This window comes from Ranitomeya variabilis, chromosome 3, assembly GCF_051348905.1.
Source record: "Ranitomeya variabilis isolate aRanVar5 chromosome 3, aRanVar5.hap1, whole genome shotgun sequence".
NCBI lineage: Eukaryota > Metazoa > Chordata > Amphibia > Anura > Dendrobatidae > Ranitomeya > Ranitomeya variabilis.
In genome coordinates, this window is record NC_135234.1 from 545,553,019 (window position 1) to 545,575,132 (window position 22,114).

A 22,114-nucleotide genomic window follows, 5' to 3' on the forward strand; every position below is an offset into this window, starting at 1 on the left:
GAGTTTAGGGGCATTGCGCCTGTCCGGCACAGGCTAGAAAATTGGCTATATTTTCCTTTTTTTAAAATTTCAATGCTCTAAAAGTGATCAGTTACCTTAATAGGAATGTAATAAATGAGAATACATATAATCAGGTGTAAAAAAAAATGTTTAATAACCAGAAAAGTAATATGTTTGTATGTCTTGAGCATCCTCCTCACTCTCTCCATCTTGATCTGTATCAGACACATCTGGACATTCTTCCACATCATCTTCTGAATCAATGTCACTTTCGTCCCCTAAATCTTCTAGCTGTAAGGGGTCTGTCTCATCATCAATCAGTATATTTTGCACTTGCTCAACATGAAGGGCATTGGACAAGTCAAATATTCTCCTCGCCATTTCAGAAGAAAAGCTGAAGCAAGAGAGAGAATATGTGTTAGGGCGCAATGTGCCTGAGAAGCACAATCTTATTTCTAACAAAACCTTTTATGACAAATCCACAAATTTAGCACTAGCTATTCATAAAACAAGCTAAAAAAACAATTGGATGAATAAAAACAGCAAATTCTAATCGTCAAATGTGTGACGCGTTCAGGGGCAATGAGCCTGAGAAGCCAAAACACTGATATCTGATCTCCTGCAGCTCTGCAGCACAAGAGGCTTCTCAGGTTTCACACAGCCTTTAAAGTTAGGAAGGTACTGGGAGGAAGGTGTTTCCCAGACAAACCACTGAAAATAGAGAAATGAAACTAAGTGAGCTGCGCCTGTCAGATCAGTTGCCCCTGACGGAGGGTTAAGCTCCATTCGAACTGTAAGATGAACCCCCATTTGACACATTATTTTTTTTACCTTCTGAAAATTTGGTGTGTGTCTTATGGTCTGGTGCATCTTATTGTCCTAAAATACAGTATATTGGCATCACCACTGAGCTCAGCAATTGACTGCAGAAGTCACGTTATATTGTTGTGATGTCACAACTGCAGCCATGTCAACAAAGATTGGGGCAGCAATGGAGAGCCAGCGCTGGAGCAGCAGCGGGTAAGTGCAGCTGACTTTATTATTACACACTGGACATCTATACGATAAAAATAATTAAATTTGCAGACCCTTTAAGGGTAGATTTACAAAATGTTTTTGGAAGCAACATCACATGGCATTCCAGGTTTTTTTTTTTTTTCTGTGCCAAAAATCGCTGCAGTCAGATTCTTAATGAAAGTACACAGTTTAATATGAAATGTACTGCAACCAATGGATTTTTTTGGGGGGGGTCTTTTGATGCATTTCTTGGTGCGTCTTTGTTTTTATGTATTGGACTTGAAGAAAGCCAGAATGTAAATGTCATGAATGGAATAAAATGCCACTAAATGCTTGTAAAAAATGTCGCCGCCGTCATGTGCCTAGTCTCTGATTGTCACATCACTATTCCCTTGCTAGTGCACTGGCCAGCAAGTACGCTAGCCTCACCACTGCAGATGTTGTGCAACACATGAAGGCTACGTTCACATTTGCGTCTTGCGACGCAGCGTCATCGACGCAACGCATGACGCATTAGTAACGCACACTAAACGCACCTTTTTCGACGCATGCGTTGAGCGCATGCGTCGTAAAACGCAGCGTTTTTTTGTGCGTTTTTGCTGCGTTTTTGTTAAAAACGCAGCGTTTTCTGACGCATGCGTTGTCAAACAATGATGTCATTTTTAACCCAATAGCATGACGAAAAGCCCCATTAGTGTCTAGACACTAGATAATACCACCAATGGATAGAAGAGGGTGGGTATAATGGAATTTTAGTATATATACCCCGGCATACATAAAAATTCCTCCCATTTTGCGTGTTTTTACTGCATCAAGATGGAGCGTCCCATGGAGAGTATCTACCTTGATATGGAGCTGGATTTTGCCATGGCTAATGCTTGCGCTATCGCCTTTCACGAACAAAGGAAAAGAGATAAACAACGGAGAAGGAGTCATCGGCGCTTTTGGCTACACCCTATAGTGGAAGTTCGAGAGAGCCGTGGAGCCTACCATTGCTTGTTTGGTGAGCTAAACGACAACCTGGAAATATATTTTGAGTATACCAGGATGTCTCAAGACAGCTTCCGCTATCTGCTGCGTCTGGTGGAAGGAGCCATTACCAGGCAGGACACGCAGCTCCGGAGATCAATTTCCGCCGAGGAACGTCTGCTGGTGACTCTACGGTACGTAATGTAGCTATTTGAAGGACTTTATATGTTCTGCCCTTTTTTTAAATAACCTTTTTTTTGTTTGGGGGGAGGGAGGGATAGAAAATGTAATTTTATTTTATAACAATGTACTTTAATTAAATTTATTTATTTTTCTTCTTGGCAGTTTCCTGGCTACCGGAGAGACCTTGAGATCCCTGCATTTCCAGTTTCGGATTGGAGTCTCCACACTTTCGGGTATTATTGCCGACACATGCCGCGCATTGTGGGACAATCTCCGGGAGGAATTTTTACCAATCCCAACAACAGAGTTATGGGAGGCCAACGCCCAAAAATTTGACCAAGTGTGTTCTTTCCCTAACTGTATTGGAGCAGTGGATGGGAAGCACATTAGGATTACAAAGCCTGCAAGAAGTGGATCTCTGTTTTTTAATTACAAAAAATACTTTTCCACCGTGCTCATGGCAATTGCAGGTGCGGACTGCAGGTTTCTCGCCGTGGATATTGGAGCATTTGGCCGTGCAAATGATTCACGGACATTTAAGGAGTCTGATATGGGCCGAAGATTATATGAGAACAATTTTAATTTCCCCCAGCCAAGACCTCTTCCCAACACCGAAGGGCCGGCAATGCCATTTGTGGTTGTTGGTGATGAGGCATTTCAAATGTGTGCCAACCTACTGAAACCGTACTCCAGTCGGGGCTTGGACCACACAAAAAGTATTTTTAATTATAGACTGTCCAGGGCCAGAAGAACTGTGGAGTGCGCCTTTGGAATCCTTGTCTCCAAATGGCGGATTTTAGGATCCGCTATAAATCTGAAAATTGAGACAGTTGATCAGGTGGTGAATAGGGTTGAGCGACTTTTATCTTTATAGGATCGGGTCGGGTTTCACGAAACCCGACTTTCTCAAAAGTCGGGTCGAGTGAAATCGGCCGATCCTATAAAAAAGTCGGGGTCGGGGTCGGCCGAAACACGAAACCCAATGCAGTGCAATGGGATACTATGGTTCCCAGGGTCTGAAGGAGAGGAAACTCTCCTTCAGGCCCTGGGATCCATATTAATGTGTAAAATAAAGAATTAAAATAAAAAATATTGATATACTCACCTCTCCGACGCAGCCTGGACCTTACCGCTGGTAACCGGCAGCCTTCTTTGCTTAAAATGAGCGCGTTCAGGGCCTTCCATGACGTCACGGCTTCTGATTGGTCGCGTGCCGCTCATGTGACCGCCACGCGACCAATCACAAGCCGTGACGTAATTCTCAGGTCCTAAATTCCTAATTCTAGGAATTTAGGACCTGAGAATTACGTCACGGCTTGTGATTGGTCGCGTGGCGGTCACATGGGCGGCCGCGACCAATCACAAGCCGTGACGTCATCTAAGGCCCTGAACGCGCTCATTCTTAGGAAGGAAGGCTGCCGGAAAGAAGCTGAGGGTGAGTATATTCCTATTAGGTATATACTCACCCTCGGACGCGCCCTGCTTCTTTCCGGCAGCCTTCCTTCTTAAGAATGAGCACGTGAAGGGCCTTAGATGACGTCACGGCTTGTGATTGGTCGCGGCTGCCCATGTGACCGCTCACGCGACCAATCAGAAGCCGTGACGTCATGGAAGGCCGTAAATGCGCTCATTTTAAGCAAAGAAGGCTGCCGGTTACCAGCGGCGATGTCCAGGGGCCTCCGGAGAGGTGAGTATATCAATATTTTTTATTTTAATTCTTTATTTTACACTTAAATGTGGATTCCGATACCGATTTCCGATATCGCAAACATATCGGAACTCGGTATCGGAATTCCGATACCAGATTCAGAAGATCGCCGACCTCATGGCCGACCCCACACAGGGGTCGGGTCGGGTTTCATGAAACCCGACTTTGCCAAAAGTCGGCGACTTCTGAAAATGGCCGACCCGTTTCGCTCAACCCTAGTGGTGAAGGCTTGTGTGGTTCTCCACAATTATATTATTGCTAAAGAGAGAGTCAACGTGGAACTAGATGAACCCATACCAAACCCATTGCCCGATTACCAAGATCATCCTCTGAGGACAACTTTGGAAATTGCTCAGATGAGGGATCGATTTGCTTCATATTTTGTTTCAGATGTTGGCCGTGTGTCATGGCAAGATCAAATGGTTTAATGTAGAAACTACTTTATCCTGCTGTAACTGTAAGTAAATTTATTGTGATTAATAAAAATCTAAACACTGTCATGTAAAGAATTAAACACTATTGAGTCCATGACATTTTACCAGCCTAATGTCATGTTCTTTAAATGTTGTAATGTACCGTGATTTTCTACTGTGTTGTGTTTTGAAATAAAGTTCTTTATTGTGCCTTTCCGTTTAAAAAAATGCTCCCCTACAATGTTGTTGCCAATAAAAAAAAGTTAAAACAAATCCAATGTTCTAGAACCAAATGTGTGTACCACAAAATGTAGTAATGTGAGCACCAGTTCCCAAATTGACTCTGACAAAACAACCCAATTGTTCACATAGCCGTGTGTTACATAGTTTTAAAAGCGAACATGATCGTCTCCCACCTTGTCAAGCAATTAATCTTGCACACTATTTGCATATGTAACCTGGCATCATGGAGCGTGAGGGCTGAAGCAGGTTTTCTGCCGCTGCCGCTGCATGTGCCGCGGCTGTGTGACAGGCACTACACATGCATGGCAAGGCCAACAAATAGGCCTTGGATGTGCATGTGTTCTGCCTGTCACACAGCCTCTGAACATGTGGCTGCAGATCATAATCCGCACTCCATGAAGCCGGGGCCCATATGCTACAAGTCTGCAAGTGTTTTGCTTGACAAGGAGGGAGACGATCATGTTCGCTCAACTCTAGTGAGTTAACACTATTGAACTCAGGATGCTGGAATACGTCCAGAGTCAAATAGTGGCGACACTTGGCCACGTGAACATTGCTACCACCTCACCTGACCAATAACCTTAAGGTACCGTTACACTAAACGATTAACCAACGATCACGACCAGCGATACGACCTGGCCGTGATCGTTGTTAAGTCGTTGTGTGGTCGCTGTAGAGCTGTCACACAGACAGCTCTCCAGTGACCAACAATGACGAAGTCCCCGTGTAACCAGGGTAAACATTGGGTTACTAAGCGCAGGGCCGCACTTTAGTAAACCGATGGTTACCCTGGTTACCATTGTAAATGTAAAAAAACCCAAACAGTACATACTTACATTCCGGTGTCTGCCACTTCCATCGCCGTCAGCTTCCGGTCACACACGCCGATCCAGCGATGACAGCGGATCATCAGCGACCAAAAAAAGGTCCTGATCATTCGCAGCGACCAACGATCTCCCAGCAGGGGCCTGATCGTTGGTCGCTGTCACGCATAACGATTTCGTTAACGATATCGTTGCTACGTCACAAAAAGCAACGATATCGTTAACCAAAACGTTATGTGTGACGGTACCTTTGCAGTAGGTTTGAAAATTGATATATTTTTTAATCCTCTTTATGTGTTTGTAACACCTCATAGTACAATGAGAGACAGGCTTAAAAAAATTACAACTAAATAACTGGATAAAATTGTGTCAGACATTGCAGATATGAGGTGTTAAAAACACAAGATTTGTGTATACGGCGCACGGTGTCAGTTGGTGCAAACTTTATTTTAGACCAAGAAACTATTTTATTAAGGGTGACACAAAAAGAAAAATGGGGAAAGGTTCTAAGGGGTAGGAACTTCGGCGATTAAGGGTGATTGATATCCACCAGTTTGGGAGTGGGTGGAGGGGGGGTGGAGGAGGAGGAGGAACCACCATACTGGACAATACTAGAAGGTATGCCGACGTCTGACCACCCTGTGGTCGACGGTGGCGAGAATGCCAACGCAGGAGGGGAGGGAGGAGGCACGACCAGTCTCCTTGGCCCTGTGGACTGGCTCTGGCTACTCCTGCTCCGGCTAGACCCCGGCCGAGAGCTCGGTGTTGGTATTGGAGCAGCCAGAGCCGCCGTAGATGTTGTTTTTGGCCGTTTTCTCCTCTCTCCCTCTGGGTGTTGTTCAGCGTGGCGTCTTTGGGTCCTTGAAGGCCTGGCAGGAGCAGGACTTTGCGGCTCGGTTCTATGGTGTCGGCGGCGGCCCTCGGCACGCGGAGCTCTGTGTGGGTGCTCTGCAGCAGGAGTCGGAGTCATGCTAGCCAGCGATGGTACTACAGGCATTGTAGTCGCTGACTGCATGACCCGAGCCTGCTGCAGAGCAGTCACATAGGCATTGTTGCAGGCCTGCATCACCGAAATCTGGAGTTCCGGCGTAAGATGTTCCACCATGCCCTTCGCAATGGCACTAAAGAAATGTTTTGCCGGCCTCGAGAGCTCGGATTCCATAGTTTCAAGTCGATATTGGACAGAGCTGTGTCCATTCTATCGCCCAGCGCCTTGAAACAGTTCTGGAAGACCGTGCTCAAATGCAAGAATTCGGGCAGTAGCGGCCTGTCCGAGGCCCGCTGACGCTGTCGGGAATACCCGAAGGAAGGAGCGCCAGTGGCCTCGGCCAGGGGAACATCTGATGGACCGGCTGCCGGTTCTCCAGATGGTGGTGCAAGCCTGCTCTCGCTGTGGGATGGCTTGACGGGTCAGATAGCGATTCACGAAGGACTGCTGCAGAGGGCCGAACAGGCTCGAGGGTGCTGCTGTGTGTTCTGTGAAAACATAAGGAAAACATATACAAAATATAACATTTCACATTCGCCGCCTCCTGTGTATAATATAAAGTTAACATTGCATCACACACTATAACATTATAATTTTACATAATTGTAAAGGGTCAGTTCCGTCTGTCAGTCCTAACGGTATTAATTAGCTGATTGTTACGGCCAGCTGCCTGTCATGGCTGATGCGACCAATCAGCGCCGGGCACAGTCCTGAATTAAATGGCCGCTCCTTACTTCCCGCAGTGAATGCCTGTCGCCCGCATACTCCCCTCTGTCATTGATAAACACTTACCGGCGGTAACCGTTGCCGCCGTTAAGATGTAACCAAATTTTTACTATTGACACTGCCTATGCCGCATGAATATTAAAAATTGAAAACATTTTGTTTTTATAAATTATCATGCTATACTCACCCATGGTTGCCGTTTGTAACGGCCGCCATGGTGTACGCTTATCGTCGGAACTGCCATGACGTCACGGTCATGTGACCGAGACGTCACCACAGGTCCTGCGATCAGACCAACCCTGGGAACAGAACCTGCCGTGGACTACAAGGTCTCCCATGTCTATTATTTTAACGTGTATTGGAAACTAATAAATCTGGATGGGCAATATACTACGCCACTCTGAAATATTGCACGTGGCTGGCCAAGATACTATGTGTCTGTGTGCTGTATACTACCGTATTTTTCGGACTATAAGATGCACCGGACTATAAGGCGCACCCAGGTTTTAGAGGTGGAAAATAGGGGAAAAAAATATTTGAAGCAAAAAAATGTGGTAAAATATTTAATAACATACTATTATATGTGGTGTTATTATATCTAATAGTATGTTATTATGTTGGAAGCTGCGGGACCAGTGTGGTGTCTGTGAAGTACTATATGAAGATGCTGGAGGGTGAGTATAAGAATTGGGGCACAGGGCTTATATTGAAAGCACCACTCCAGCACTGCAAAATAACACTGGAGTGCTGCTTTAAAATCCCATGGGAGAACTATAACTCCCAGCATGTCCTGCAGATCCTATGACATGCTGGGAGTTGTAGTTCACCAAAGGAGTGGCAGAGTGCTTTATTGTGTTTTGGAAAGACTAACCTCTTAATTGTGGCAGCCAGCCAGACACTGTGGTGAGGTAAAAGCATCACATGGCGGCACACACAGAGCCCTCCCTCTTGTTGCCTCTCCACAGCACAGGTAATGGAAGCCAGCAGATTCTAGTGTTGGAGTCTGAAGGACCTGTGATGATGTCAAGAAGAGGGAGGGCTCTGTGCTGCCATGTGATGCTCCAGCCCGCCCACTTCTGACATCATCACAGGTTCTCCTTGTGCACACTGCACAGCACTCAGCTCCAGCCCAGGAAGGTACCAGCGATCTCCTCACTCCTGGCCCCTGCTGCTGCTGCCTCCTCCTCCCCCGGACTCATGGATCTCCCCAGGTGCTGCAGGAATCAGCGCTGAGGAATCCATGTGTGTCGCTGCTTAAGTGCAGTATTCATTTGCTGCTCCTGGCTCACCGCTCAGCTGATAGGTGGGCGGGGAGTAGCTAATGAATATTCACTGCACTTAATCATCGGGACCATGTGGTTTCCCCAGCAGCTGATTCCCGGCAGCGGGGACATTTTTCTGCCTCCTGAAGTGGGATATCATTGCGATCCCACTCGCTGCTGCCCCCCTCCCCACATGCTACATCCCTACCATAAGACGCACCCACACTTTCCTCCCAAATTTGGAGGAAAAAAAGTGCGTCTTATGGTCAGAAAAATACGGTACGTCACTGGGCAATATACTAAATGGCTGGGCAATAAACTACGTGGCTGGGGAATATACTACGTGAATATGCATGTTGTACAATACCCGATGTGTGGGAATAGGTACTAAATACTTACTGTCGGCGGGCAAGGACCGGTCTCAGGAACTGAAGAATTCTGCCGTACTTGTATGTTGATGTCCCTGCCGCAGCAGCACCACTACGAGTCTGTCCCTCCTTCCGCAGGCCCCGATTGAAACGGTCCTTCATGGAGCGCCATCTGGTCTTCAATTTTTTGACTGTGAAAAAGTCAAACAAAAAAATTAAGGTTGAGAGAAACTTTTTTAATTGATAACGCAACCGTGTGCGATGCAACAAAAGTAGAACACATCACAGACGGTTGTGTATCCTGGCCTGATGGGTCAGAGCGGCATTTCGGCAATACTTACCAAATTTATCTTTGTCCATGGGTGAAGTGCTGTCAAAGCCATCCCACAGCGATTTGGCCACCTCAGCCCACATACGTCTCAAAACCACCTGGTCCGCATGCCGGGGGTCACGGCTGTCCCACAACGGGCCTCGCTCCTGGATAGAGGCGACCATGATGTCTATATCTATCCCCTCATCTTGGTCCCGTTGTGAAACCTAGAATAATTGGAAAACATTAATGTTTGCAATATAAATAAAAATTGGTCTCCCTCCCTCCTCCCCCCCCCCAAAAAAAAAAAAAAAAAATGTAAGGAAAAATAATAAAAATTACTAGGTTGTTTGAAAAAATACTTACTCGCCGTCTTGACACCACAGCTTGGCCCAGAGGTCGCTGCTCCTGCTGGCTCTGTTCCTCCTCACTTGAAGAAGCCTGGAAAATAGTTTTTAAAAATTGAGTGACACGTCTACAAATGACACCGAATAGTAAGCAACAGTAGATCATGTACTCACCGGACTCCCCAGCGGTGTCGTGTGGCTCGAGTCGCTGGCCATTCTAATAACAAGATGAAATTCTGAAATGAAAAAAATTTAATTATTTTACTATGCACAATACAGAGGCACATATAGGAAAATATCAAAAAATCCATACATTAACATTACGACCACAACGAACAATGCACTCATAGTACAATGCCAACTGAACAAGCGCTGAGCAAACAACACCGCCATACATTGAAATAAAAAACAATGGCAGAGACGACACAATGCCAGAGTATAGCAAAAGCATAATACCAGTCCCAGGAAAGATAACGAAACAAATAAACAACAGACCCTATGTACTAATCCAAAAAGACACAGATTTTTTTAAACAACATTTTTACAACATTGATTTCCAAAAGGTACAAGAAAAGGCAAACCATACCGCCATACGTTACAATAGAAAAAAATAACAAAATAAATAAAAGAGTATGGCTACATACAGTTAGGTCCATATATATTTGGACAGACACAACATTTTTCTAATTTTGGTTATAGACATTACCACAATGAATTTTATACAAAACCATTCAGATGCAGTTGAAGTTCAGACTTTCAGCTTTCATTTGAGGGTATCCACATTAAAATTGGATGAAAGGTTTAGGAGTTTCAGCTCCTTAACATGTGCCACCCTGTTTTTAAAGGGACCAAAAGTAATTGGACAATTGACTCCAAGGCTATTTCATGGACAGGTGTGGGCAATCCCTTTGTTATGTCATTCTCAATTAAGCAGATAAAAGGCCTGGAGATGATTTAAGGTGTGGTGCTTGCATTTGGAAGGTTTTGTTGTTAAGTAAATATGCGGTCAAAGGAGCTCTCCATGCAGGTGAAACAAGCCATCCTTAAAGGTACCTTCACACGAAGCGACGCTGCAGCGATAGGGACAACGATGCCGATCGCTGCAGCGTCGCTGTTTGATCGCTGGGGAGCTGTCACACAGACCGCTCTCCAGCGACCAACGATGCCGAGGTCCCCGGGTAACCAGGGTAAACATCGGGTTGCTAAGCGCAGGGCCGCGCTTAGTAACCCGATGTTTACCCTGGTTACCAGCGTAAAAGTAAAAATAACAAACAGTACATACTCACCTGCGCGTCCGCCAGCGTCTGCTTCCTGACACTGACTGAGCTCCGGCCCTAACAGCAGAGCGGTGACGTCACCGCTGTGCTTTCACTTTCACTTTAGGGCCGGAGCTCAGTCAGTGTCAGGAAGCAGACGCTGGGAGACGCGCAGGTGAGCATGTACTGTTTGTTTTTTTTACTTTTTCGCTGGTAACCAGGGTAAACATCGGGTTACTAAGCGCGGCCCTGTGCTTAGCAACCCGATGTTTACCCTGGTTACCAGTGTAAAATATCGCTGGTATCGTTGCGTTTGCTTTCAAACACAACGATACACGGCGATCGGACGACCAAATAAAGTTCTGGACTTTATTCAGCGACCAGCGACATCACAGCAGGATCCTGATCGCTGCTGCGTGTCAAACGAAACGATATCGCTAGCCAGGACGCTGCAACGTCACGGATCGCTAGCGATATCGTTTCGTGTGAAGGTACCTTAAGCTGCTAAAACAGAAAAAACCCATCCGAGAAATTGCTACAATATTAGGAGTGGCAAAATCTACAGTTTTGTACATCCTGAGAAAGAAAGAAAGCACTGGTGAACTCATCAATGCAAAAAGACCTGAGCGCCCACGGAAGACAACAGTGGTGGATGATCGCAGAATAATCTCCATGGTGAAGAGAAACTCCTTCACAACAGCCAACCAATTGAACAACACTCTCCAGGAGGTCGGCGTATCAATATCCAAATCTACCATAAAGAGAAGACTGCATGAAAGTAAATACAGAGGGTTCACTGCACGGTGCAGCCACTCATAAGCATCAAGAATAAAAAGGCTAGACTGGACTTTGCTAAAAAACATCTAAAAAAGCCAGCACAGTTCTGGAAGAACATTCTTTGGACAGATGAAACCAAGATCAACCTCTACCAGAATGATGGAAAGAGAAAAGTATGGCAAAGGTGTGGTACAGCTCATGATCCAAAGCATACCACATCATCTGTAAAACACGGCGCAGGCAGTGTGATGGCTTGGGCATGCATGGCTGCCAGTGGCACTGGGTCACTAGTGTTTATTGATGATGTGACACAGGACAGAAGCAGCCGAATGAATTCTGAAGTATTCAGAGACATACGGTGTGCTCAGATCCAGCCAAATGCAGCAAAATTGATTGGTCGTTGTTTCATACTACAGATGGACAATGACCCAAAACATAAAGCCAAAGCAACCCAGGAGTTTATTAAAGCAAAGAAGTGGAATATTCTTGAAAGGCCAAGTCAGTCACCTGACCTCAACCCAATTGAGCATGCATTTCACTTGTTAAAGACTAAACTTCAGACAGAAAGGCCCACAAACAAACAGCAACTGAAAACCACCGCAGTGAAGGCCTGGCAGAGCATCAAAAAGGAGGAAACACAGCGTCTGGTGATGTCCATGAGTTCTAGACATCAGGCAGTCATTGCCAGCCAAGGGTTTTCAACCAAGTACTAAAAATTAACATTTTATTTAAAATTATTGAATCTGTCCAATTACTTCTGGTCCCTTTAAAAACAGGGTGGCACATGTTAAGGAGCTGAAACTCCTAAACCCTTCATCCAATTTTAATGTGGATACCCTCAAATGAGAGCTGAAAGTCTGAACTTCAACTGCATCTGAATTGTTTTGTTTAAAATTCATTGTGGTAATGTCTATGACCAAAATTAGAAAAATGATGTCTCTGTCCAAATATATATGGACCTAACTGTATGAAGCCCTGAAATTCATCAGAACCTGATTAAAAAAGAAAACATTTCTATTTAAAAAAAACCACAGTGGAACAACCGCATGCACAGAACAACCCAAAATAAACAGCACAATAGATTTCCGAAAAAAAATAACAACCCCCCCCCAAAAAAAAAAGGAAAGAAAAGTCAATCCTGGAAAGACCACCATACTTTACAATAAAACCAACAAGGCCGGAGACAATGAAACGCCATCATATACGCCAGAAATACATCACAACCAGAATAAAAAAACACCCCCCAAAAAAATGGAAAAGAAAAGTCAATCCTGGAAAGACCACCATACTTTACAATATAATCAACAAGGCCGGAGACAATGAAACGCCATCATATACGCCAGAAATACATCACAACCAGAATAAAAAAACACCCCCCAAAAAAATGGAAAAGAAAAGTCAATCCTGGAAAGACCACCATACTTTACAATAAAATCAACAAGGCTGGAGACAATGAAACGCCATCATATACAACGCCATACATCACAACCAGAATAAAAAAACACCCCCCAAAAGAATGGAAAAGAAAAGTCAATCCTGGAAAGACCACCATACTTTACAATATAATCAACAAGGCCGGAGACAATGAAACGCCATTATATACGCCAGAAATACATCACAACCAGAATAAAAAAACACCCCCCAAAAAAATGGAAAAGAAAAGTCAATCCTGGAAAGACCACCATACTTTACAATAAAATCAACAAGGCCGGAGACAATGAAATGCCATCATATACAACGCCATACATCACAACCAGAATAAAATACAACAATGTCCACAACAACAGTGCAGAATACACAACTTGCAATAAACAATTTAAAAATAAAACATTAAGAAAATGCGCAGAATCATTCTATACTTACATTTCTTGAAAGCAGATGATGAGGTCTGGTAATCTGTCGTATGCTGATGCAAAGTGCCAAACAATGCAAACATTTTTTATATATATGGGGGATGTCTTTTCACTGTCTAGACACAGTCTAGACACTTTTTGTGTCATTTTATTTAACGACGCATGCGTCGCACAACGCATGCACGACGCACGCACTTGCGTCCCGTGCGTTGTCAATTGGTTTCAATAAGGATTGTAACGCAATTACGACGCACGGGCGACGCAAGGGCGACGCACGCGTTTTTACGACGCTACAAAACTGCAACATGTAGCGTCGACCGCGCCCCGCCAGGTGCGGCCAAACGACGCATGAGTCGTGCAATGCACCAAAACGCATGACAACGCATGTCCATGCGCCCCCAATGTTAAAGATAGGGGCGCATGACGCATGCGTTGTTATGCGTCGACGACGCTGCGTCACACGACGCAAATGTGAACGTAGCCGAAAAGTGACAAGACAGACAGATAGAGGGGAAATTATACTTAACGACTTATTCGCTGCAAAGAACCACACAGCAGAGGATAAGGCTCCAAATATCCAAAAACCCTCCAGCAGCAGCAGCTAAGCCACAGACACCAGGTAGCTCCAAAACTCCTAGACTGGTCTGCAAAGAAAGCTCTTATCACCAACAGTCAGCTGATGGGTCATGTCATTTTTTAAAGGATGGTGGAAGTGGTCACCACCCACATCAGCTGACTAGCTACAAAGCAGCTGCCAGCAAAGAAACAAACATTAACCCTTGCTGGCCTGAAAGGGAAAACGCTACATTTAAATTATAGCGGAACCAGAGCTGCCACAAATCCAAAAATGAATTGTGACACTAGATTCCCTATCAGTATGTCTTTGGAATGCACAAGAAGAACATGCAAACTCCTTGTAGATGTTGTCCTTGATGGGATTATAACCCAGAACCCCAGCACTGCAAAGTAACTGTGCTAACCACTGAGCCACCATGTTGCCGTATATTGAGCAATGTTGGATAATGGTGCACTGTTGTTGCCCTCCTTGCTTCGGACTTGTCACTGCACAGTGATCTCTTGTTATGATGAAGCTCATTGATTATATTTTCTCTTCCCTTGTCAGACAGAAGCATGTGAAGTTGCATTGTTCTCTTGTAAGTTCATCTATCTTACGTGGATGTCGATGATTGCCAAAATGGCATTCTTCTGGCTGCTTAGAAAAGGGAGGGAGATTAGAGAATAAAAATCCTGCTTCAAGGCCTGCAAGAAGCTACTAAGATATAGAATGGCATTAATGTTCTTGTGATGCAGCGCTACTGCCTACCATCAAGCCACCAATGGAGCAAGAGAAGTAGTGGGGAATAAATCAGAGAGGAGAAGGTGAACATATAGGGCCTAATTCATCAAGCTGTATTCACCAAAATTCTGGCTTAAAACTGCTTGAAATTAAATTTTTTTGCTCAAAAATTTAGAGACTTTTGGCGCTTTTAAGCTAGTCCCAGCCAGTTCCACCATTTTGAAAAGTGGATGGAACTTCATGGGGAACAGGGTGTGGCTGAGTATGTTTTACAAATTCATTATAATTCACATTATAAGGGCAGATGGAGACGACCATGTGTTCTACATGCGAGAAAAACTACAATTATGTTAATCACACTATGATCAGACTCTGATCAGAGTTTGATCAAAGTATGATCAGAGTGTGATCAAATTTTCTCTCATGTGAATTTTTTTTTTAAAAAAGGTTCTCCATTCAGTCTATCTGTGAAAGTCAAACCACACTCGGAAGTCATCCAAGTGTGGTCCAGTGTTTTCCACGGACCCATAAACATGAATAGGCGAGTTACTTCGGAGGCAAATCGTTCATGTGCACTGCCATTTATTGACATTGGTCTGAGTGTAATGCGATGTTGTGATGGATCACATTCGGACAGAAACTATGCTTATCTTCCAACCATCCTAGATTCAGCAGGACTGTCGTGATTTGAGGGAGCAGTCGTGACTTCCACTCACTTCTCTCTTGCATTTTCATCTCTTTGTAGCTCCTCCTTGGGGGCTAGGATACTATTTCTGCACACACAATTAAATAAACAATTCTCTTCTTGTGATCTGGTTATTCCAGGAATTGAACCCATAACCTCTGTCATTGTAGGTGGTAGTTAAAGCTAAGAGTCACAGCTTGTACTGATGAAGACAGAAGAATTTTGTAAACTTGAAGCTGCATTGCAGGCAGAGAACCCACAGGCAGTGAACTCACCTCACAGGCAGTGAACCTACAGGCAGTGAACTCACAGGCAGACCCTGACTGGCATTCATTTCTTGTGATGAAGAACATCAAATGAAAGATGCACTAAATTAATTAATAGATGTGCACCTATTAATGAATTTGGCATCTGTTAGGCCATGTGCACATGTACAGTATTTTTCGCATTTTTTTTCGCTATAAAAACGTGATAAAAATGCGAAAAAAACCGCTTACATATGCCTCCCATTATTTTAAGTGTATTCCGCATTTCTTGTGCAAATGTTGCATTTTTTTCCGCGAAAAAATCACATCGCGGAAAAAAAAGCAACATGTTCATTAAATATGCGGAATTGCGTGGATTCCGCACACCTAGGAGTGCATTGATCTGCTTACTTCCCGCACGGGGCTGTGCACACCATGCGGGAAGTAAGCAGATTATATGCGGTTGGTACCCAGGGTGGAGGAGAGGAGACTCTCCTCCACGGACTGGGCACCACATAATTGGTCAAAAAAAAAGAATTAAAATAAAAAATATTCATATACTCACCTTCGATGGCCCCCGGAGTGTTCCCACCTCTCTGCGCTGCATGCTGCCGCTTCGGTTCCTGTAGATGGTGTGGTGAAGGACCTGCGATGACGTCGCTGTCTTGTGATTGGTCGCGAGACCGGTCATGTGACCGCTCACGTGACCGCGACATCATCGAAGGTCCTGCACACACCATCTATAGGAACCGACGCCGAGGAGGAGATCAGCTGTCTGCGGAGGGTGAGTATAACCATTTTTTTAATTATTTTTAACATTCTATCTTTTACTATTGATGCTGCATAAGCAGCATCTATAGTAAAAAGTTGGTCACACTTGTCAAACACTATGTTTGACAAGTGTGACCAACCTGTCAGTCAGTTTTCCAAGCGATGCTACAGATCGCTTGGAAAACTTTAGCATTCTGCAAGCTAATTACACTTGCAAAATGCTAAAAAAACGCAAAAAAAAACGCAAAAAAAAAAAGCGGATTTCTTGCAGAAAATTTCCGGTTTTCTTCAGGAAACTTCTGCAAGAAATCCTGACGTGTGCACATACCCTTTCCAGTGCACTCTTCACCATCTTGTCAGTCTTGATGAATCAGAATCAGAGTTTTAAAAAAAAATACTTTTAGGTATTATTATACTTTAGATTAAGGTACCTTCACATTAAGCGACTTTGCAGCGAGAACGACGACGATCCGTGAAGTTGCAGCGTCCTGGATAGCGATCTCGTTGTGTTTGACACGCAGCAGCGATCTGGATCCCGCTGTGATTTGGCTGGTCGGAGCTAGAAGTCCAGAACTTTATTTAGTCGCTGATCACCCGCTGTCCATCGCTGGATCGGTGTGTGTGTGACACCGATCCAGCGATGTGTTCACTTGTAACCAGGGTAAATATCGGGTTACTAAGTGCAGGGCCGCGCTTAGTAACCCGATATTTACCCTGGTTACCATTGTAAAAGTTAAAAAAACACACTACATACTCACCTTCTGATGTCTGTCACGTCCCCGCCGGCGGCTTCCCTGCACTGAATGTGTCAGCGCCTGCCGGCCGTAAAGCAGAGCACAGCGGTGATCTCACCGCTGTGCTCTGCTTTACGGCCGGCCGGCGCTGACACATTCAGTGCAGGGAAGCCGCCGGCGGGGGACGTGACAGACATCAGAAGGTGAGTATGTAGTGGATTTTTTTTTTCACTTTTACAATGGTAACCAGGGTAAATATCAGGTTACTAAGCGCGGCCTTGCACTTAGTAACCCGATGTTTACCCTGGTTACCCGGGTGCTGCAGGGGGACTTCGGCATCGTTGAAGACAGTTTCATCGATGCCGAAGTCGTTCCCCTGATCATTGGTCGCTGGAGAGAGCTGTCTGTGTGACAGCTCCCCAGCGACCACACAACGACTTACCAACGATCGCATCGCTGGTCGTGATCGTTGGTAAGTCGTTTAGTGTAACGGTACCTTTAGTGAAGGGTTTCTTTTGCATACAATGGTTCATGGATAACCCCTTTAAAGTATAAACAATGTAACCCATTTAACACCTAGGTAACTCCATCCAGCACTGGGCACTACTGTGGTCTCAAGCAGGGCAAGAAGCCAATGACATTAAGCCCTGTGATTGGCTGCAGCCCTCAGTAACATCTGGCCTGCGGTCTACTCAGCCCCATCCAGTAACCACTGGTAGATTGTGATTGAGTACAAACTTGGGCAGTGTATGATTTATGAAGCTTACTAATCATACATTTAAAAAATAACATAAAATATTTCTACAGTATAAGTAAAGAATATACATGTTACCATGATAACCAGTATGAAAATATCCCTCGTAACTTACTAGTTCCTGAATTTAAAAATATGGAATATTATACAAAATAAAATAAGGTTGAAATTAGATCTCATCATACCAGCATCATGTTTATAAGGGGTTGATGACTGCCGTGGTGAAATTATTTTTCAAGGACACTACACAAATGCTGATTCACTTCTTTGACTTTAATCGGGTATGCTGTGGTTCAGTTATTTCTATGGTAGGAGTAGCAGATTGCACTGTTCTTTCAGCTCACAGACTGTCAGAAAGGAAAGTTTTGCTCAGCAAACAGTCTTATGTATAACTATTGGGTTTGTCAGTTTAACCTCTTTATAAGGTTGGACATTCTGAAAAATAATGAAAGCAAATTGTCCACCCGAAGAATATATGGGGGATATAATTAGTTAGTCATGAACTCCTGAATTAGATTACAAGATGCCCCATAAGTGTTATGCCCAAAAAGCCCTCGTAAAAGTGTAGCCACAGATTCTACCATTAACAGATTCAGTCAAATACTCCTCTGTAACAGGGTATGACAGATAACCCCAAAATAATGGGAAAAGGTGGTTCTTAACACAGCTCACTGACAGAGCATTTGCCACTGCAGCACTTTATAGATCTCCTATACCAGTAGTTGAAAATATAGTTTCTTATGAAGACGTTTATCAGGGGTGTAAGTGGGTTGAGTGATAGGTGAAGTATGTGCCCTTGGCACAGTTAGGTGGGGGGCACTTCTGCCATGAAGCAATACTAGCATCTCGCATCATGCGGTGGTGTGCGTTGTCTCCCCAGGGTGGCATTTTGCTGCCCTTTTGGAGGGGTTTTCTGCCTATATCTAAATAAGTTGTTAAGCTGGCAGCAGGCTTAGAGGACAAGTAAAACGTTGGCCCCTTGGTGTCAGTTGTACTCGCATTTGACAGACGCAAATGCAAGTGAAGCATATACTGATAATAGCTGTGATGCTGTTCTTCTGTACGTGTGATGGTTCTGGTACAGTATTACTGTACTTTCAATGGGTCTGATCCTGTACACATTTAGGAATCCGTGTATGATAACTGTTATGATCCTAGTGGTAGAGGATCTCAGGAGTTCCAGCTAAGTCCGCAAACACAAAAACCAGCTCATAGGGAAGTGGTAACTTGGCTGACCGCATATCTGATCCTGGCACAACAACTAGAAGTAGCCGGGGAACGTACCTACGTTGATTCTAGACGTCTCGCACCAGCCGGAGAACTAACTAACCCTTTCAGAGAAAATAAGACCTCACTTGCCTCCAGAGAAAAGACCCCATAGTTATAATACAAGCCCCCAACAAATAATAACGGTGAGGTAAGAAGAAAAGACAAACGTAAGAATGAACTAGATTTAGCAAAGAGAGGCCCGCTAATTAATAGCAGAAAATAGGAAGAGGACTTAAAACCCTATAAAAATATCCACGCTGAATATCCAAGAACCCCCGCACCGACTAACGGTGTGGGGGGAGAATATCAGCCCCCTAGAGCTTCCAGCAAAAACAGAAATCACATTTTGAACAAGCTGGAACAAAATAAGAGCAAATGCAAAAGGACAAAAATAAGAAAGCAAAACTTAGGTTATCTTGCAAAACTCAGGAACCAGGAGTCAGGAGGAAAACAGACATAGACTGATTACATCGATTCCAGGCACTAGACTGAGTTTCCAGGAAGTCTAAATAGGAACACCCAAGGCCTAACGAACCAGGTGGGTACCAACCTGGGGAAAGATAATCCAAGTGCCATACCGCTAGTGACCACAAGAGGGAGCCAACAAATATAGTTCACAACAGTACCCCCCCTTTAAGGAGTGGTCACCGAACCCTCACCAAGACCACCAGGGCGATCAGGATGAGCAGCGTGAAAGGCACGAACCAAATCGGCTGCATGAACATCAGAGGCGGCCACCCAGGAATTATCCTCCTGACCATAGCCCTTCCATTTGACCAGATACTGAAGCCTCCGTCTAGAGAGACGAGAATCTAAGATCTTCTCCACCACGTACTCCAACTCGCTCTCAACCAACACCGGAGCAGGAGGCTCAACAGCAGGAACCATAGGCACAACGTACCGCCGCAACAAAGACCTATGGAACACATTGTGAATGGCAAACGACACAGGAAGATCCAAACGAAAAGACACCGGATTAAGGACTTCCAAAATTTTATAAGGACCAATAAAGCGAGGCTTAAACTTAGGAGAGGAAACCTTCAGAGGGACAAACCGAGAAGACAACCAAACCAAATCCCCAACACGAAGTCGGGGACTCACACCGCGGCGGCGGTTGGCAAAACGCTGAGCCTTCTCCTGTGACAACTTTAAGTTGTCCACCACATGATTCCAAATCCGCTGCAACCTATCCACCACGGAATCCACCCCAGGACAGTCAGAAGGTTCAACATGACCCGAGGAAAAACGCGGATGAAAACCAGAGTTGCAGAAAAATGGCGAAACCAAAGTAGCGGAACTAGCCCGATTATTGAGGGCAAACTCAGCCAATGGCAAGAAGGTCACCCAATCATCCTGATCCGCAGAAACAAAACATCTCAAATAAGCCTCCAGCGTCTGATTAGTTCGCTCCGTTTGGCCATTAGTCTGAGGATGAAAGGCAGATGAAAATGACAAATCAATGCCCATCTTAGCACAAAAAGATCGCCAGAATCTGGACACAAACTGGGATCCTCTATCAGACACGATATTCTCAGGAATGCCGTGCAAACAAACCACATTCTGAAAGAACAAAGGAACCAGATCGGAAGAGGAAGGCAACTTAGGCAAGGGCACCAAATGGACCATCTTGGAAAAACGATCACACACCACCCAGATGACAGACATTCCTTGAGACACCGGAAGATCTGAAATGAAATCCATGGAAATGTGCGTCCAAGGCCTCTTCGGGACGGGCAAGGGCAAAAGCAACCCGCTGGCACGAGAACAGCAAGGCTTAGCCCGAGCACAAATCCCACAGGACTGCACAAAAGAACGCACATCCCGCGACAGGGAAGGCCACCAAAAGGACCTAGCCACCAAATCTCTGGTACCAAAAATCCCAGGATGCCCTGCCAGCACCGAGGAATGAACCTCAGAGATAACTCTGCTGGTCCATTTATCAGGAACAAACAATCTATCAGGTGGGCAAGGGTCAGGTCTACCAGCCTGAAATCTCTGCAACACACGTCGCAAATCAGGAGAAATGGCCGACAAGATTACTCCCTCTTTAAGAATACCAGCTGGCTCTGAGATGCCGGGAGAGTCAGGCACAAAGCTCCTAGAAAGAGCATCAGCCTTCACATTCTTTGAACCAGGCAGGTGCGAGACCACAAAGTCAAAACGGGAGAAAAACAACGACCAACGAGCCTGTCTAGGGATTCAGGCGCTTTAGCAGACTCGAGATACATCAGATTTTTGTGATCAGTCAAGACCACCACACGATGCTTAGCTCCCTCGAGCCAATGACGCCACTCCTCAAATGCCCACTTCATGGCCAACAACTCCCAATTACCAACATCATAGTTCCGCTCAGCAAGCGAAAATTTCCTAGAGAAAAAAGCACATGGTCTCATCACAGAGCAACCAGGGCCTTTCTGCGACAAAACAGCTCCGGCACCGATCTCAGAAGCATCCACTTCAACCTGAAAGGGAAGTGAGACATCAGGCTGGCATAAAACAGGCGCCAAAGTAAACCGGCGCTTCAGCTCCCGAAAAGCCTCCACGGCTGCAGGAGCCCAATTAGCAACATCAGAACCCTTCTTGGTCATATCCGTCAAAGGTTTAACAACGCTAGAAAAATTAGCAATAAAACGACGGTAGAAATTAGCAAAACCCAAGAACTTCTGAAGACTCTTAACAGACGTGGGTTGAGTCCAATCATGAATAGCACGGACCTTGACTGGGTCCATCTCCACAGTAGAAGGGGAGAAAATAAAACCCAAAAAGGAAACCTTCTGCACTCCAAAGAGACACTTTGAGCCCTTCACAAACAAAGCATTATCACGCAAAACCTGAAACACCATCCTGACCTGCTTTACATGAGAATCCCAATCATCAGAAAAAAACAGAATATCATCCAGATAAACAATCATAAATTTATCTAGATACTTCCGGAAATAGTCATGCATAAAGGACTGAAACACTGAAGGAGCATTAGAGAGCCCAAAAGGCATCACCAAGTACTCAAAATGACCTTCGGGCGTATTGAACGCAGTTTTCCATTCATCTCCCTGCTTAATGCGCACAAGGTTGTACGCACCACGAAGATCTATCTTGGTGAACCAACTGGCACCCT

General features: G+C 44.9%; 1 long non-coding RNA gene across 1 annotated transcript; it reads right to left on the reverse strand.

The window, feature by feature from the left end:
* Positions 1-130: 130 nt before the first annotated feature.
* LOC143818371 (uncharacterized) lies at positions 131-14,449 on the reverse strand. The gene is made up of 2 exons (XR_013224493.1): positions 14,418-14,449; positions 131-394 (listed from the first exon to the last, which is right to left on the reverse strand). It is a non-coding gene; the product is annotated as an uncharacterized LOC143818371 (long non-coding RNA).
* Between the last annotated feature and the right edge of the window lie 7,665 nt (positions 14,450-22,114).